General features: G+C 29.8%; 1 protein-coding gene across 1 annotated transcript in view; it reads left to right on the top strand.

The window, feature by feature from the left end:
• LOC116773581 (protein Wnt-4-like) overlaps positions 1–18,710 on the top strand; it is a 44,222-nt gene that overhangs the window by 7,954 nt on the left and 17,558 nt on the right. The window lies entirely within an intron of this gene.

The raw sequence follows: 18,710 nt of genomic DNA, 5'->3' as shown, positions 1-18,710 counted from the left end.
GAGGACAAAAAACAAGAAGTTAGTTAGAATTACAAACTGTCTATAATAGGTTAAGAATAGAGTACATGGCTTCAACTGTTCCGCTTAGGTAGCAAGCGGAAGCGCATATAGAGCCCTTACTTTTCTAAGATTATGGTTAGACACTTTTTGAATTTTAAAAATGAACACTTCCTAAAGTTGAAGGATGAAGCATCCAGATGATGTAGCTAAAACTTCTAACACTACGTTTAGAAACACAAAACTTTGCTCTTTAGTTGGGGGATAGCATAAAGAAAGTTATGAGCCACTATGGCCTAGTTAGGCATTATTATTTCCCGTTTGGTGTCATAATCTTGATGCAAAATTAATGAGGTCATCTTCGTACTGTCAAATTAGGACCACTTGAAAGTACCACGAAAGAAGTTGCTGTTACGAGAATTTTGGAGTACCAGTAAGGACACATTTCGAAAAATTATTTGAAACAAAAGCTATAGCGGGTATATTCTCGAATCAGTATTAGCAGACAATGGTAATAAAAATACAGCGACCTTGAATCAGTTACCTTCGACTGTATAGGGCTGAACAGTTGTGATTAGTTTCGTTTAGATCCTTAAAAAATTTAAACTGTTTCCATTGACACGATCACATTGAAACCTTTACACACAAAACCTATGATAATTTCGACTCTACATGAAATCTGAACAGTGTTTGTATAGCGGTTTGGCTGATAATACATTTTAAGGTTAGTATGGTTTAAATGCTGTTACCACAAAATATGATAAAACATAATTGGCTGGAACTATCTGAACTTCTTGCAAGTCCCCTTATATCTCTGTTTGGTCGCTGTTGGGACAGTTCACCAAGTTATGCCCGGAGTTCGGTTTTGAATCTGCAAAATTATTCTGTATCTTCATATTTAGGCTTTTTATGTAAAGATTGATCGGCCATTATTTGTTTAGTCTCACCGCAGTGAAAAATTTTATTAACTATCATTTGCTACCGGTTCAGACATTTTCTTTTCTGGCCCAATACTACTAAGCTTGTGTAAGGTAAGTGAACGCTTGAAGCTGTCTGAAGTCTGCTGAATTTTTGGTGTACAATCAAAACTTTGTAGCCACAAATCGAACCGGGTGGAGAGTGCACACGGGGAAGACACAACTGTTTGTTCGAAAGTAAAAGTATCAACCTATTCAATGCGCCTTTGGTTTATTCCAAGGTTTCACTATCTTCTTTTTCTGTCCTTATTTATGAGGGTATTCACATCTGTCTCCATGCTCACGTATGCAGTAAAGAGGCTTTTAATTTCTGTCTTATTCAAATTACGACAGGATTTTCAAGATGGTCACGTTGGAGCTGATCCTTCAGGGAGCTATTAAGAGTGACGAGCAAATGAGATATCTGCAGGGAATTATCTATATAGCACAATTTTGAAGGTCCATGCTGTTATTGTGCTTCTGAGCCGATGTTGTTTGGATCAAATTCTGGGAAGTTTACAAATTAGATAGTTGTGAATAACTCACTGCTTCAATCCATTATATTCGGAAGAAAATTCATAAATTCTCTCCGTTGCCGCCATCTTGTTCGACACGTGGCACGTTATTATCTCGAGCAGCAAGAACGCTGTCTCAAATTTCACTTGTAATGTCGTATTAAAAGTTCGTATCGAGGTTACAATTCTGTTCGGACATTTTTTAAATCAAATAAACAACTAACACTTTATTCCACACTTAATATTCCACTACAGCACAGCGAGTTGTTTGGCAGCCGTAAGAGTTGTTGTCCGCTCGATGTCTGAGAGGAGAGTGTTTACTATCGTTGATTCAACTCATTATCTAGTCTCGGCTCATGCGACTCTCAAACCGGACTCAGTTAAAGCGATGACGTCACACCGTTTATTCTTCGACGTCAATTGACCTTCTCTTCTCATTACATCTCCGATACACATTATTCCGACATTTTAATGAAATTACAGATTAAATAAATTTTAATATCATTGTTAATTCTATTTATGAAAATCCATGTTAGGCATTTATATTTAATATTATTGATTATTGAATTAAACAGGTCTCAAGCAGCAGACAATTTTGTGCCAATAATTTTAAATTTTATTGACAAATTAATTGGAATGATTCTAATTGAAACATTCAGCGTGATAAGGATCTTGATAAACGTTCATTTAGTGAAAATAAAACCTGGCATTCCTTCCCAGATGTTATTTCTAATTACGGCTGTAAAATAATACATATTTTTTTTAAATTAACTGTTTAAAAGAGGAGCAGGAGTTTATATTTGGCATAAATAAATTTAAGTTTAAATTAAACAAGAAATTTTATGTAAAAATATTTTTTAAGACAGAAAAAATTTTATATTGCAAATTTTTTTTTTCATTTAATTTGTTTACTGAAATAGTATTTTATTTAAAACAATAATATTTACCTCTTGAATCATAGGGAAAGCATGTTTTAGTATTTATTGAGAATTTTGACATTAAACCTTCATACGTCACCCTTTTGACCGTAAATAATTGTAAACCTGAATATAACTAGGAAATAACTTATTTCATCTCAATATTTTAATTATATATATATATCTTTATTTTTATGTAATAAGCTCAGGTCAGTATTTGGTATCGATACCAAAAATTATGATGTTGCCATTGCCATGATTATTTTATGTGACATATACAATTATGGCATTTTTTGTTAAGATAATATATTACAAACAAATAAAATTCTGTTATGTATATATACAAATATACGTATATTCCTGAGTGATTTAATATCACATATATTTTTTTATCAAATCTTTACCGATAAAATTAATTAAAATCGTTAGGAGTGTCAGCTCTAACTTCTCAATTTTACGTCTCAATCCAGAGATCGCAGATAGCCGGGAATAATTATACGATATCCGCTAACGATATGACGTTTTTTATTTCTGAACTGAACTTTATAATATAATAATATTTATATTTATTGAGGATTTAACTGAAATAAAAAAAAATCTTTGATATATATATATATATATATATATATTTAATAAATACATGCATTATTTAAAAATACCTTATTTAAAATCAATGCACCTTTTATATAGTAAATATCCATATAGAATCGTATACGCAATAATTACTATGCTTGTAACAGAAATATAATTTAAAAAAATGTTCCCTAAATACCAGTTAAAATATCAGTAGATATAAAAATTAAAAATTGTTAAACAAAAACGCGAACAATTAGATTTTTTATTTTTAAAATTTGAGTCATAACAAATGTAACTGTTCTTTGTGTTAACTAAATGGTGTTTAAAAACAGGCAACACTGTAAAAAGATACGACGTAAAAAACTCGAAACGGTCAATGTTATCGAAAACATTTCAACCTAAATCAATATTAATTGCTATGCATTTAGGGTTATAATGCTATAAACATTTTAACAATTACACTAAAACATTAGTCGCTTCACACAGTAGGTGATAATGTACTATATTCCTTTCACATTAAGGTATAAAATCGTTTGTTTTGACATATTTCTATTTAATAGATGACGTCTATAACCCTATCCCTATTATTCTTATAACCGTATTACACGGGGGATTTAAAAAGCACATGTGTTCATCACATCGTGTAGTTATTGCGCCCGTTTTAATTTTTCAGAGTAATATTTCACAAAGCACACCGGATAAAATCATTTATAAAAGCGTCACAAAACATTTACATATCTAGTTCAGGGCTGTGACTCCCTGATTTGATTGATACGGGGATTAATAAAGGCTTTAACTTCATTTGATTAATATCACAATGAAATTTTATAAACTATAAAAATACACATAAATTGGAACAATATTAGAAAAAATTCTTTCGTAAAACTCATGTAATCAAAATTGATTTGCCAAAGCAAAGAAGAAGGTATTATTTTATAATAAAATTTACTATACAATAGCTCTACTATTTTCATACAAAGCGTCAACCCTTAAATAGCCCGAGGGCTAAGGGTTAGTGCACATTGGCTAATTTGGTGATGTTATACAAGTCTCACTCTTTATACTATTATAATATTGGACTGGTGTAGTGATGTTCCACACGTTGGATATCGATAAAATTAAAATAGTTATAATAATTACACATATTTTAGAGTTATTAGTTTATCTACGATAAATAAACACAGGATCTATTGATAAGAAAATGTAAATTTATGGCTAAGAAAGTAATTTAAAACATTGGCAAATATTAAACATTCTACTATTATGATGTTTTGTTTACGCAAAAATTTTATATTTACCGTATTTTATTTTAGACTGCTTTACAGCGTTACATTAAAATTAGCGTTATGGTTACCGCACTAAAATTAAAGAATATATATATATATAATAATAAATCTACTATCTACGTTTATACTATAATGTGCGACAAAATATGAATGAAATACGATTAACGTTCCGTTTATAGTGTGATGTTGTAGACTTGGACTAAGAATACATAAGTTAGAAATTAAGAATTCTGCTCATATCTAATTTGTGAGTCATGAAATAAAATAATGAAACTAAGTTTTTCGGATACTAAGCGTTTTTGATTATTCTGTATCTACACGATCCTGAGACGTTTCGGTTCCTATATAACATTACATCTCGTCTGTCCGTGATCACGGTTGCTGTAAAGTAAACGAAACGTCGGGGTTATTTAGTTACGAAATAACAAAAACCGCCTAGTATCCGAAAAACTTAGTTTCACTTAAATATGTTGATAAAAAATATAACTATATAGTTTTTTTTGTTTATTTGATGTGTCCATCACTATGCCTCTAAATACAAATTCACCCCATGTATATTTATTGCCAGTATATTTCACAGTGTAACGTGGGGATTCAGCCTTGTATTTAGAAAGCATTTAAAAAATATACATTGTAGTATTTGAAATTCTGTTTTTTTTTATGGAATTAAAAAATTAAATAAATTTTATTAATATTATATAATGAATACAATGACGTCGAAAGTTACTTTCAATACAGATGCAATAATTTAATTTTGCTTTACGCTGAATTCGTAGTATTTATTCCATGAAAATATTATTCTATTGCAAAACATAAGTTCTTAGAATGTATAGTCAGTCACATGCCAGGTAAATGGAGACCGTGTAACTTTGTTTAAAAGGAATCTTTTGTTTGAAATACCATTCTTTCTTATATATATATAATCTTGTCCGCGTATATCACAGAAATTCTTTTTGTATTTCATAACCTTTTCCTTACATTTATTACTTACGTTCGAGGATTTTCATCATAATTCGCTGTGTACGAAACAAGCTAAAGTGAAAACGAGAAAAGGGATTCATCTGCACTTTTCATTGTTGAGCCAGTTTTGATGGTGCTCTTGCGTTAGATAGAATTTCTTGTGGAGTTAGTTTTGTATAATTAATTGATATCAGTTGTAGATATGAGACATGTTTAATGAAAATGGGTTTCTGGTAGAGATCTATTTTAAAAGATAAGTTATCCTTTGTGCATCACTTTTATTTTGTAACTAATTTTGTAACTATTTCTAGTCTTGGTACATAAATAAATAAATAAATAAATAAAATTACAATAAAACTTTATGGATATACTACCTTAAAATTAAGAGAATATCGTTAAAACATTGGCAGATTTGATTGTAATTCCTATATTATTGAATTATCTTAGTATTTTTGTACCATTTGCAGTACTAACCGTAGGTATGTATCTATATATATAAGAAGACGAGCTATTAGTGCGTTTCATGAAAGGCATTCGTTTCTGGCCGTAACAAGCTGAGGCATACAAGCTATAACAATATTAAACCTAACTCCTCCAACTAGAATCACGTCAGATTAAAACACCAGTTAAATTATCCTCAATATATTATAAGTTCTACCGAGTAAATCCGAGAGAAAGATTATTTTCATGTGGTTGCAAAAATATTTTAATTATTTACGTATTAAAGAGCATTTTAATATCTGCCAAATGATTTATTTAGATATTGTCATGAAACACAACAAAAATTAAGAAAAATATTGGCCGTTAGCATTCTTCTCACCCGGTCTCACGAGAAAAAACAATGGCATAATTGAAGCCAGTGATACCTTAGTCTGGGCTCGTCTGCGTTGGCTTGAAATGATTAATTAGAAAATTTATACGATAAAACAAAAAGCAGAACTGTTGTTCGTGATATATTTGTAATTCAGGGTTTTAAAAGTATTTAAGTTTAAGTTACGCGTCAGCGTCCAGACCAGACATATTCCTCTATAAGAGAATTTTAAAGCGCGTTACAGAGCTTACGGTTCCTTGGGAAACCAAAGACTATGCCACCAACGTCATGATGTATTGAGAGCTCACTGACGAACTCACTAGGAATAGGTTCGTCGTAAACTTGTACGCGGTAGAAGTCGGAGCGAGAGTTATAACAGCTACATCTCTCTACAATCTACTAACAAACTTTGGCCTGTCCAAAACTAACATTAATTCATTCTTAGAACATACTTCGAAAGCAGCTCCAGTAGGTTCGTTACAAATTTAGTTAGTTGGAGCGATGAGCTTGGATAGAGGAGGTGAGCGTTTAACGCGCGTTAGATAGGCGCCTTAAACCTACACCTGGGTCACAAGTCCCAGCCACTGTTGAAGCTCCTCTCCTTGCAATGGACCCGGCACCCGCACGGTGAATCCATGGAATGCTGAGAAGTTTCGTCTCTACTGATAATGATATATATTAGTTTAATCTCAAATAATATTGAAGTGATAAAGTTAATTAGATAAAAATATTGAACAAAGTATTATCTTGGAGCGAATTAAGTGATACATGCAGAAAAAACATCCCTTTGTCCATTAATCTCCCAAATTATCTCGTATGTCGGATAAAAATTTTTAAGCATTGAGTTGACTGCGAGATAATTTAATTTAAACGTATCTTTCACTTCAGACACATGATTTTTAACTATTTTTTTTTCCACCCTCAATGACTTATTTGTTTCGTAATTTCATATTAGTTCAAGGTTCAAAATATAGCTTGATAAACATTTAATATGTTATTTTAATTTAAAAGTTTTTATATCGGTTTTAAAAATAATTTTGTATAATAATTTAAGTATAAATTTAATAAAATTTACCTAACTTATAACTTGCGTAAAATAGAATCATTCAATTTTTTTTTTCTTTAAACGACGCGGATCAGGCCTCCGTCTTCCTTTTAAACTAAATAGTATGTGATTAGGAAAGTATAAAAAAAATATATCCCAGGCTATTGCAGAGAGCCAAAAAAAAGCAGTCACACATAGGTATAATAATAAAAATACCGAATTTTAATTACTCGTATATCTCAAATAGTGACTTTTTTTATTTCGACCACCAAAGCTCTGTTAGCACTACCGCCATTAATTTGATGTCAGCGGTTGTCGTCGGACCCTTTTTAACCGGATTTTAAAATGGCTGTCGATGTGAACGTTATATAATATATTGATAAAAAAACAATATTATCACACCTCACAAGCTATTAAAGTAGAAACAAAGATGATATTGTACCTTTTTTGTTAAACCTTTTTTTTAAACTAAAAGTAATCTAATAATTATTAATAAGTAATTATTACAGTTATTAATATTTACAATATGAGAATATTTTAACACAAATTATGTAAGAAAAATATACCATTACATAAACAATATATACATACATACATACATATATATATATATATATATATATATATATATATATATAGCATTTAATGCAGTAAATGTCAAAATTTTCCTTCGACATATTTATCTGCTATATGACAGAGGTTTACCTCTGACTTATTTCTTAAAATATGTAGTTACTGTTATAGTATTAATATAAATATAATATTAACTGGAAAAGCAATCCATACAGTTGTCCTACGAATGCCTAGATTTAAAATTTTCACTAATCACTGTGATAATAGGAGAGCACGCAGAATATGACAAAAGATTTAATTTTTCTTTTAACTGTGCATTGTTGGGTTAAATAAAACAATGAATGAGAAGCCACAAGAAGCCGCAAGAATTTTTGTTTAAATTTTGAAATATAGATCATATTTTTGCTTGGCAAATATAAATCTTAGATCAACGTTTTAAAGACTTTAATGCTTCCTAGCTGGTCATCTGACAAATTTTGGTAGCTATAATCTAAAATCTAAAAAGGAGAATGTTATCGACCAGTTTTGGAAGGAATTCGCAGAGGATACAGCCGTCTCGAGGAGCAAACTAAAGTTAATATTCCTCGGTATAGTTCTGTTATTTGAAATGACTATGACAGTGTCTGGTGAAAGTGCAGTGTTTAGCCGAAGAACAGTTGAGAATGAGTTACTAATAATACATAGAAAATCAATACATTTAATAATTATTAACATATTACTAGTAACAGTAATGATTGGCCGAGCTTTAAATATACACTATTTTGATATATAAATTATATATATATATATATATATATATATACATATATATATATATATATACATACATTTAACCGTGATTATGTCGTAAGGGATAACTGATATAAACGATTAAAAAATTATTACTCCAGTGATGATAACTTTGGACAAAATCAGCATGAGACAGATAGAAATTACAAATAGATAGAAAAATTTTAAGCGGTAACCCTTTATAGTGGTAACCCCGCGCTGAAAGCACACAGGGACGAGCCGACATGTTTAAATACCGTGCTAACCGTCAATGAGATACTTCTGAAAAATATCTCCAATAAATGTTTATGTTGATATATAACAAAATCAATTGCATTAAACACATCCAAAATAAATAAGAGTAAATAATGAGATTTCACTTTCGCGAGTTTTATTCATTTATATGAAACTAATATTTTATGATTACTACGCGTTTTTTAAGATAAATTTCGTCTGCCCGCTATCACGGCGGCAGCAAAGTAACAGTGACGTCGGGAGTATGTAGTTTTATAAATAATTAAATAACGCGTTTAGTTTAAATAAAATTTAATATTACGATCTGTTTTTTCTCCTTCATCAGACATTTGTCATCTGTAAGTGGTGTGGCCGTGTTTTGAATAGAGACGGATCCCTACTCAAAGGGATTTTATACAATACACTAACACTCTGGCGTCAGTGTATGATTTATTGTAAAATCCCAAAAAGGTTAATTAAAGACCTTGATATTGAAAAAGGTCATAAGACTGAGATGACTTTAACGGACACAAGTTTTAGACCTTAACATTATGACTCAAGTTTGTAAGTGATGAAAAGCCCAATCGAATACATTAAATGGGTGGTTATGTTATCTTTATTATATTCCATATCTTCCACTTACCGATTACCATCTCGTCCTACCGAATGAGGGGCGTTACCTTCTACAATTCAATGAGGACATTAAAAACTCGCTCGGCCCACCGGTAACGGGCGATTTTACAATAAAGAGCTGATCAGGAAACTGTAAGCTGACGAAGGAATACATAAATAATTAATATTTATATTATAAATATTCGATTCGTGTTCAAACAAGTCTCCCATCGGTGAGTTTAATATCAAATATGTGTACAGTAAGGACGCAGTGGAAAGAAAAATCATATAATATGTTTAACAATAATTTAAAACGATTTTATTTATTGATATTTGTATCGAAATAAAATATATATTATACCATATAATGTTTGATTTTAAAATTGTTTTTTTTTTATATTCAAATAACTTTTTTTTATAATAATAAGAAGTATTTGAATTGTTACAAACCTCGTAGTTTTAAGAGCAAAATCTGGTTAGATATTGTACTTACATTTGAACCTTTGTATACATTAAATTAACTTTATTTCAGTTAAACATTTAATCAACATTCAAAGCTACTGACAATAATATTGTGAAGACGGCGAGGGCTGCGTTTGATGATAGCGGCGTCGAACTGTTAGGGTTGTCATAATATAGTATAATAATTTTTATATTAAAATAACGTATTTATATAGAATTTTTCATAATATTACTGTACTTAATAGCTTTAAGGTTGAGGTTAAATAAAAGCTTTTAAGATAAACTGAGTTTAACATTAGTATAGAAATGTTGTCGAAGACTAGGGTCGTGCGGCTGCCGTCTGGCGATAACGTGTCCGAACAATTCTCTAACATAGGGTTGTCACTCTACTAATAATTAATAATACATTTAATATTATATTATTGACTGATAATTGTATTTAATGTTTAAGAATATAATCTATGATTGCCCTTTAACGCTATATATTACTTTTTTAATCTTTATAATACAATCGTAAGATTCAAGAGTTTTTAAATAGTTTTTTGTTTTATAGTTTATATAAACAGCAACTTTAAAACACGATTAATACATGGAATCAAATTAACGTAGAAGTGTCAACCCTAATATAATTTTGCGACATTTCCAACCTGTGAGTCTTCATAGAGCTCTTTGTATTAGAATTTATACTCTATTGTAGTAAATTGAAACTGTTCCCAGAAAAATAAAATACTTACTTTACTATGCACATTTTCACGGGAAATTATTTTACTGGACAAAGCTCGGACGGTTATACTTACAGTTTTAGCGAAACAGCGTTCTGAGAATACTGTTTCGTTTTAAATCACCGCTCGTGTGGACTACGGTTTATAAGTGTTGATAATTTGATTTGTTTTTTATTCCACAAATATGAGCGATTTATAAAAATTATAGATACTTCTAGAACTGTTTTCAAATATATATTATATTAGAAACATCCAAACTTATCTACTTTATTATGTAGCATCATCATCAGCGCAAGTCTTTGCAGACTCATCGTGGTCATCACGTATCAGTGTCAGTATACACGATGACTTTCTTGGGAAGATAGTTGCAGTGGTTACCCCTTGCCTCATGCGCCAGCACTTTTTGGGCCCATTTAGACCCCAAGGCTTGCTGTAGCCTCATTATGTAATATAATTATATATTTAATTATATAAACTATAACGCTTTCTAACTTAGCTATGTCAAGTGAGTGCTGTCAAAATATTGGAAGACAGTTGATAATCATAAGAATACTTTTTGGTTGAATTGAGATAGTGTTGTGTTGCCATCGAAAGATAAGTTTTTCGTTTAACACTCGAGCCTCAAGAGGTAACCTGAGAATCATTGACAATCTAAGTGTTTTATGTTTGGATGTTAAAAAATTAAAAAACTAAGACATACTAACGTTTTATTAAACGAAGTCACTAATATTTCTTAAAGGTTCAATCAACGATATACATTTTTAGAAAATTTAAAGTGCCGTGTATAAGAATAGTAATTTTGTTTTACAAACTATTAGATGAAAAAGAAAGTTATTTTTACTGCATGAGAAATAAATAAAAAACGAAGAACTCAGAAAAAGAAATAGGTAGAAATGGAAAGAAGATCAGTTATCTTCTTTGTACTTTCCAGGCTTGTAGAAACAATGACAAATATACACACTATGTAATAAAATGATTGATGGAGAATTATACAAATATTTGCATATTAGGGCTCGCTTCAATAATTCACCTTGGTCACATGGAAGAAGTTTAAAAAATTGAAATTTATTACATCAATCAGAGACTTAACAACTCCGCAGATCGGTCTCTGTGGCATTTACAGACTGTGGCATTACATGACACAATTTGAAACGAATCTTGAACGCATCGAGACGAAAGAAAACGTTAAACAAGAGTAAAATACATTGCATTCCAAACAGCACATCCTGTTCCGTGTATCGATCAAAAAATATATATATATATTACAATAACTCTTATAATTTCCCACACACGTATTTAATATGCGATAATTTTATCGAAAAAAATTACTATGAGACGATCTTAGCTTCAAAAACGAGTCTTCGATCTTCACCGTTATGGTATGAAAAATATAAAATGTCAACCTAACTATGTATGTGTACATTGACAATGAGCTATTCAGACTTTATAATTTTTATACTCCTGAACTTGTTCATGTACATATGTAACTAATTAGCAAAATACCGTTTTTTAACAAACCCTGTTCAGCTCGAGATACTTAAAATAAACTTTATAAGGTTCTGTAGCTATAAATATTAATGAATCGAATTAAATAAACAGTTCTTGTGCCGATGGTGCTGCCAATTATTTTGTTAATATAATTTTTATAACAAGCAGCTATGACAAGAGCTTTTGACGTCATAGTAAATGTTGCCCAATATAAAAAAAAAAATCTGTCGCCAACTTTGACAATATATATTATGATATAATTAAATGTTGTTATTAATTACCTCATATTTTTTGTAATAAAAACTTAAATATCCACGTTTCACGTAAGAAAGCAGCAACCAAACGAATAAGTATTCTGTTCCGTAAAAAATATAAAGAAAACGGTGAATGAATAAAAATAAGACAAAATCTCGAAAATAGATCGATTGGAAAAAAAAAACTCGCATCAAAAATAGAGATATATTGTATTACAAATGTTAGATAAATTTATATTTTATTGCACTCTCAGTAATAGAGACGGAAGAGATATAGTCTTTTTCGTCTAAAAATAATCAGCTCTCAATTGATACTAATCATAAAACAGGAGGAGCTTTTTTAAATAGTGTGAGAAAAATACATAGTAATCGTAAAACATATTAGTAGTTATACCATATTTGTATCGTGATATAAGTGACCAAGTAATACAATCAATAAAAACTAGATTCAACATCAAATAACTTGACTTAGGTAAAGAAACTAGTTAATATTCATTCGTCTCCGAACACAGGCTGAGAGGATTTGAGAATTGATGTATGGCATACTATGCTTATAATGTTTTTGTTGATATCGTGTAAGGTACTAGCGTTTTAATTATATTACAATATACAATGATAAAAAAGGGTTCAGTACACTGGCCCTAAGTTCGTTACCGACATAGATACGTATAGTAAAAAGTTTTTCATTCATATATTATAAAAGTTACAGTTGCTCAAACTTGTGCTATGCATAGGTGCATTTGGAAATAGAGCGTGTGTTAAATACATAGAAAAATAATAATAATCGCAAAATTACAAAAGAAATTTGATGCACAAATGCAAATGCAAAAAGCACATGCACAAATGATAATTTATTTCAAAAGATCTCTGTTAGAAAATCGTAGGAAAAATATTCTTCTGCCATAAAAATCATTTGATCACAATGTCCGTTGTCATTAAATTATTTTAATTTAAATTACATAGTTTAAAAAAATATATGTTTTGTGTGCGAAAGTGCGAATCTAAGTTGTTATCCAAATCATTTTTGTATCCATCAATTCTATTTAAATTATCAATAAGGCTTTTCAATAATATTGACACCATAGCTGATCTAGCTCGGCCCACATTAATCTATGTGTCTTAATCATAAATTTCACGACATTAATACAATTAATTAATAAAAATTAAATATTCGATATCAAAAGTCGTTTTGTTAAACTATAGTAGTAAATAGTTCTTGGTGTGCCTTAATTTAAGTTACAGATATATGCTTATAGTCGTTGGTTTTAAACTCGAATGTTATTGTTTTTTCTTTAAAGGTTATTAATAGCTCTTTTTCAATATTAATCTATTTAAATCTATGTACAAACTGTATACTTTGTCTGTTTATCGTATACTTTTCTTAACATGCCTTATCTTTGTACAAATTATCTTTGTACATACTCGAAATGTCACGCTTGCTTTATTACAATTAAATAATTCAAATACATTACATATAATAAACTTTTAACTTATCAATAATGTACACCATTTAAAATTTGTGTTATACTGAGAGCAATTTTTTTTTTAATTTAAATTATCTTTATCAAAACGAGATTATAACAACGAAGTGTTTATAAATTTTAAATAAAATCATTCTTATCAATATGCCTATCGAGAAATATCGTAACAATATTATTGAAACGAGACTTATAGTTAAGGCTGAATGTTGTTGACAGTGTAAAAAGTAAAAAAAAAAAATTACTTCGCATCGGACGTCCAAGCAAAAACGATCGCTACGTTTAAAAAAAAAACCGTTTCACTACTTTTATTTCTGATATAAGAACTGGCAAATGCGGCCAAATGTCACATAAAGTAATCATATGCTAAATGCTTCATCAAGATATAATAAAATTATAATCCTTACCTTTATTTACCTTTCGATTATCATGACATATAAAGATAAAGTATTTATCTGAGTAAATATATTAGTGGGTGAATAAAACGTTATTTTAATTCGTAACTTTTTTTTTTCGTTAAAAGCAAAGAGTTATTCATACATTTTTTTTATTTTAAATAATAAACTTCTATATTTAATGAACAGCGAAATTACTATAAAAGATGTTTGGCAGGTCTGTAACCGTTATATTTATATTAGTGGATATTATTTTTCTTTACTTGTCATTATAATGTCATCACGGTTCTGATAGGAAGGCACTTAGATTTATAAGGAAAAGTTTGATTTTGAACCTGCAGGTAATGCTGCTGGGAATACCTTGTGTTATACTCGTCTCGAAATTTATTCTCAAATCTAACGGTCATGTTTCATGTTCGGTTTTGGTTAGGATATACCCATGTTACAACGGCGCATGCGCACGCGCATTCGAACCGTCTGTTTCTGAAATCTTACAATGTTATAATATATACAAAGATTAATAAAACCAACGAGCGTGCTTTTTAAATGTAAATGTTATACACAACACGCACACGAACACACACACACACACACACACATATATATATATTTTATTGCGACTCGTAGATCACGTTATACACACACATGAATGTTATATCCAAACCGTAGTTTACTTATTATTTGTGATTTTAAAAACCTTCAGGACTATTGTCAGTCTATTTATCAAACGTATTTATGTTTTTCTTAAAACAAAGTTCCCTTTAAAAGTGATAAAATGAAGAACCATTATCGCAAGTCTTAATTTTCCATTAAAAGATTATTTCCCTTTTTATCCGAGCTATTAAAATGCTCCAAAGCTGTTTGACCTCTTGTTTATCTCCGCCGCTTTAGGATTTATATTTCCTTTTGTTTTAAAAAACATATTTTTATTATAATGTTGGTTTTGCATTCATGTGCTGACTTCGTCTATGACTCCGTCTGGTAGATTTACTTTTATGTACTGTTATCACATTTTATGCGCAATGGGTTTCATTCATCGCTGTTAATTCTTGATGATTTGTAGCCAAAGATTCAAAACGGTAATTTCAGGGCCCGATCCTAATTCAGATCACTTACATCCTATCTTTCGTTTCTTTATATATTAACGAGATTAATTCGTAACATTTATGAAATATCTTAAAAATTCGAACTCTTCACAGGATCATACGAGTTTTATAACTTTTTATGAGGGTGTAACTTCCTTGCGCTTGTTCATAAAATTCACTGGACTGCAGAGGAAGGCACCGAAGGCGAGCCTTCGTTCGGGCGAGTCGTTTTTCTTTATATTTGATTACAAAGTCCCATAGTATGGATGCCTTGATCAAAACGTAAAGTTAATGCGTCTGCTATTTTTTTTCACGATCGTATAAGGCCTGCCTTAATGTGAATCACTATAGTTACGAATTTTAAATGGGTGTTTTACATTTTAATGCAAAATTTCGACGATGCGTTAACTTTCATCAACTGTTTTCACAATCGAGTTCCAACAATAGCATTTGTGGAATGGAACGAACTGTAATTAGCGGGTTTTGTCTTCATATTGTTTTATTTACAACTCAATGTTGTTTATATATAATTTTTTTGCGTTAATAATTCTAGTAGGACCAAGAATATGGATAGCGTGTCTGAACTGTAGTCCCATTTTTATATTACATGTCCCTGAAATTTCTGTTATAGCTTTTTTACATCTGATAAGTGAAATCTAATCTTTCCTTTTCTTTTCTTTTCCTAAATTTCTTTTCCCAAATAATAATATCATTTAATAGACAATGTACCTTATGTTCAAAGGTTCATGGTTTATCTAACCTCAATCAAGATTCCTTCATCGGCACTAACATAAAGAAATCGTTTAAATAAAAAGCTCATATACTTACATTTTCTCAGCAACAAAAATAATGCTATGATAATTTTTCTTAATTTTTATATTGGTTTTTGGTACATATTTTTCGGTTCACAACAAATAACTTTAATTAATTATGGTAGGGTCAAAAGCTTGTACCTACAACAAAATATATGATAATAGCATCCCTTTTAAAATCCTTTCTTTGTCCCTTATAGTATCACTCCGTCTCCCCTAATGTTGCCCATTTCAACAGCAAAATTATCCATTAGAGTACTGTATTGAAGTTACGAATTACTTTCACTTTAAAATGACCCTTTATCTATTTTAACATTAGCCGTTCAAACGACAAAATACACAATGCAACGGTGGCCATTTCGAGATGGTCTTGAGTTGACGTCTATTCAATAAGGTCCACAGCTCAATTTCAAATGGCCGAGATGTCTACACCTTGTACAAACAAATCAAATGCTTGGAATTTTTTGGACACATATTCGTTTTAAGTATAACAAATTTCTGCTAAATCAAAATCAATTCTATTGCTATAGTAATACAGTTTATTATTGTATAGGAAATGCTCACTTTGCAGCGGTGTAATTTTTTTTATAAAGGTGACAAATGCCAAACTGAGTTACGGGTACGATTTTATCTTAAAGTAATTTCAAAAAAGCCATTCATGAATACAAAGTCGTGAATTCTGCTTTCCAGTATGTGGGAACGCAATACTTTTTCCCGATTGATAATTATTATTGATTTACGAATTAATAATGAGAAGCCGTTTCTAAATTTAGATTACATATAAGGAAAGAAATAAAATTTTATTATTCTCAGAAGTGCTTGACGTGTGTGCGGTCTTTATGAAGCGAATTACTATGTAGATATTATAAAGTATAATAATCAAAACTTTACGAAAAGAAAAAGACGAGATCGATGCTTGCAAGGACAGATATTTTTTTAAAGATTTCATCTAAGAAACCCAAAGCGTAATCACCTTTCGCTTTAGCTTTTGTTGTGTAAATAATAATTTTTCAATTTTCTGCCACAAGCATAGCCTCAAGCTACCACGGCCGTGGTGAAGTGTATTATGTTCATAATAGCTATGAAAATTATTGGTGAAGTTAAATTGATATTTTGACAAGCATTGATTGATCTTTACTAGTGATTAACTAGCTTAGGCATAGTTTCGAATGCAGGAAAAAGTATAAATATTTGATTTGGTATAATATTAAGTTCAAATAGACTTTGTTGTTGATTTCCTTTAGAACCCGCTGGATGATGAAATGATTTTCATCGAAAAATTTTGTACAACATAACATGTAATTTACATTTATATATTTTTTTTTAAAAATAACAATAAGTGGTATATAAAAATTATGCGAGGTGATGTTTAAATGATTTCTAAAATTAATTAAAATGTATTAATCAATGAAATATATCGTGTGTACCAGCTTTACTTTTTAAAATACAAAGTACTATTTGTGAGTATTGCCTTTGAAAATATCGACAAATAACACGTCAAACAAAAAATAATTGAAGACATTTTTTTCTGAAAATATTAAGTTATAACAATTAATACATACAAAAAAAATTGTCTGCTTTTAAAGTAATACGTAAAATTTTAGTTTAAAATTAAAAAAAAAAGTAATCATAGATTTAAATTAGTTTCTTGGGCTTATTTTAGATCAAACTTATTGCACTTCAAGCATCGCTGATGCTTTCGTATTTTATATATTAGGATAGATTTAATATAAGTTTTACATAAGTGGAATTATATCTAACACGAATAGTTATAACGTATAATATCGTTAGTGTTATTTAAAACAGGAGAGCCGATCGTGACTATGCATACAATGGGGACGGTGTAAGCGAAAGGTGACGGCGGTTGAAGACATCATAGATATTTTGAATTAAATAAAATTATAATTAATATTTAAATGAAACTAGTATTATTCGGATTTACTACGCGGATTTTATTATTTAAAAAACTACATAATCCCGACGTTTCGGTTACTTTGCAGCAACCGTGATCACGGGCAGACGAGGTGTGTAGTAAATCCGAATAATACTAGTTTCATTTAAATGAATACTCGCGAAAATCTTAGATCTCATTATATAATTAATATTATTTACATATGTAGCACATGTATATTTTTTGGTATTTTCGTTTGAATCATCTTGTTTTGCAGACCAAAGAAATATATGTATTTATTTATGATTGATCTGATATTAAAATCTAAATAATTTTATTAAAATGAATTTAAATTTCGATAAAAAATATATATGATTTTGATTTTCATTTAATGTTATATAATATATATTTTATCAATCGCTATGATTGTATGACCTCCGTTTTCAAACTGTCTGGTATTTTAGAAATAATACTTATCTCAAATAAAGAGTTTGTAATTAGATACCACTACTTATACAAAATAGTCAACTCGTTCTCAATTTAAAAAAAAAAACATTTAATTAAAAAAAAAAATCATACAATTTAAATTGCGCTTTTTCTTTTGACTTGAAGATCATGTTTGGTGCTTGAAATTACCATCATCGTATTATGACCTATTCACATTAAGGGGACTCTGACCCCTTTTAGATGAATATTAGGGATTTGTTTGCACATTGTTTGTATACCCTGTAATTTGAAATGTCCCGAAAATAGCATCACATTAATATCATTAATCCAACCATAGAAACCTCAAAATGATTATAATGTACAAATCCGTGTAAAACAGTTTGCATTGCATTGTTACAATATATTAATACTGTGTACAAATTTAAC

The sequence above is a fragment of the Danaus plexippus genome (genome assembly GCF_018135715.1).
Source record: "Danaus plexippus chromosome 22 unlocalized genomic scaffold, MEX_DaPlex mxdp_27, whole genome shotgun sequence".
Classification (NCBI taxonomy): Eukaryota; Metazoa; Arthropoda; class Insecta; order Lepidoptera; family Nymphalidae; genus Danaus; species Danaus plexippus.
This window is presented reverse-complemented; position numbering and strand designations above follow the sequence as displayed.